Consider the following 2,440-nt stretch of genomic DNA (forward strand, 5'->3'; position numbering starts at 1 on the left):
AAGGGCTTAGCCACACAATACAAAAGTGTACTTGCATTATTCATTCTCAATACTTACACTATTAAGAGCAAAAAAATAAAATATATGTATAAAGTTAGTGCCCCATTTTGTTAAATAAGGGTAAGGTGGGGCCAAACTATGTTTACATCATCCTCCCTCCAATCAAAATGCATTGGTCAGGCCAATGAAGCCTAAATTATTGCCTAGGAAGAATTCATTACCTTTTTTTAATTCTAAAATCAGATTCATTATTAATAGTTGTGTTATGTACTTTCCTATGCTATTATTGTATATAAGCCTAACCATATTTTGGTTCATAAGGATTATGTAAATTTTTAGATTATATTTTATTCTCAAAAAGTATATGGAAAGACGCTAAAAGCATTGAATTACTTTAAACCCTTTTGAAAAAATGTATAAAATTTTCTAATTTAGATGATATTTAATGATAATTACTATGAATACATTTCTTCATGACATTTTTTGGGTGATGGGGTTTCATACATAGAGCTTGGAAGGTGCTGAAAAGTCATTTGGTTAATTTATTTTTTATTTTTTATAATTGTTTGTGGTCTAATTATTTGTTTGTAATGGTTGGCAGATAGATGAAACCCAATGGGGGGTGACCCACAAAGCATTAAGTGGGTGAGGGGTGAGAGGCAGGCAGGCCAAATGTGTGGGCAGCCACATGCCCTTCCAACACTCCACACACACTTACCACCATTTACACCTTTTTCCTTTTCCCTGGAATGTAGCCTCTGCCTCTCAACTACATCACCCCATTTCTTAAATACCATCATATAGTAGAAACTTCCCTCAATTCACTTACCCTTCCTGTGATGTTTGGGAAAGAGGTAAATCTGAGAATTTTTTCTCAGTGCCGTGTTTGGTAAGCAAGAAAATGATATCCCATTGTAGTTCAGCAGTTGTGTTCTTTGACGATCAATTAGAGGTTTCAAATTGGAGTTTTTCCAATATTGAAGAGATCAATGTTATTATTGTTTAATAGTAGTGGAGGGGGAATACATGAGTAAGTTCATAAGGCTCTGTTTGGATCAAAGACATAAAATTGCATTGGAAAAGTGGGATCATCAAGACCCTTTCCCTTTCCCTTTCCCACAATGAATTTCAACATGGGAGGTTTCTTGTGTGAAACCCTACCTAAACCCTTAACAAGAAAGTCAAGCCGTGCCATGTTGAAATTTCTTGAATACCAAAGATTAAAAAAGAGGACCCCCCAACAGAAAAAAAAAATGATCATGTGATTGCAAGGTTCCAAGAAAATTCTTGGACATCCCATAGGAAATAGACATGGCAATAAAACAAAGGTTTCCCAATCCACAAGGTGCAACAAATATCCAAGTCATTTTCTTTAACAAAAACAGCTTTCCTATCCATCTTTTTTTTTTTGGTTTTTTTGGTTTTTTTGGGGTTTTTGCATTCTTTTTCCTCTAGGGCATATACTGGTACTATGAACACGTATGTTTAAGTCTCTTCACCATTTTGGAAACCCTAGAGAAGAAGAGCAATTGCTTGGATAGTTCCCCTTTATGGACCACACTTGTGTTGAAACAAACCAAGGAAATTAAGGCAAAAAATACCCACTTTTTGTTTTGCAGTGGCAAAGATCTTCTTAGCCTCAAGGAGATAATTTCCAAAAGGCTTGATATAGATTATGGCATCAAAGCTTATTGGACGGGAATGAATACTTCTACACTTCTATGATTGCCTCAGACCATATCAAAAGGGAAAAACAACAGTGAGGGGGGACTTGAGCAATAGGAATTCGTATACATTATATCAGAGTTTGTTGTTTTCTGATATCATGAGGTAGACTGTCACATAGTATGTATCCCATGATGACATTAATTCAAATGATGTGCTCTGACAATGGGGTTTGAATCAAACCATGTGAAACAATTTGGAATGGTAATTACAGTAACACATAAAATATAACATCATTTTGATATTCTGATAAGAGGTTTTTCATTTTTCCCTCACTGTATTCAGCCAGAAGGAATACAAAATATGGCCAATGGGGGAGTTGGGAATACAGGCCTGCTGTGGAGGGTATTATAGTAAAGGGAGAGGATGGGTAATGGAAAAGGGTTTTAGACTGAGCAGGCTTTCCAGTACACAAATCCACTATGGTATTTCCTCTTCCACACTTCTGACAGACTCCACATGCCCATGTAGAGCGGTCCTGACTTGAGACCCACCCCACATTATTTTGTCCACATGGAAGTGGAAGAAAATAAGCAGAACAGGTCTGACCCACACACTCACTCACTCACACCAGATCTGACCCACACATCCCACATCTCTCTCTCTCTCTCTCTCTATTATAAAATCGTATTAAACAAATAATATAAGAAAAGTTGCCACCTCATACCTCATACACTCCCCCAAAATGATTTACACCTTGCCCTTCATATAATAC

The sequence above is a fragment of the Vitis riparia genome, chromosome 14 (genome assembly GCF_004353265.1).
Source record: "Vitis riparia cultivar Riparia Gloire de Montpellier isolate 1030 chromosome 14, EGFV_Vit.rip_1.0, whole genome shotgun sequence".
Classification (NCBI taxonomy): Eukaryota; Viridiplantae; Streptophyta; class Magnoliopsida; order Vitales; family Vitaceae; genus Vitis; species Vitis riparia.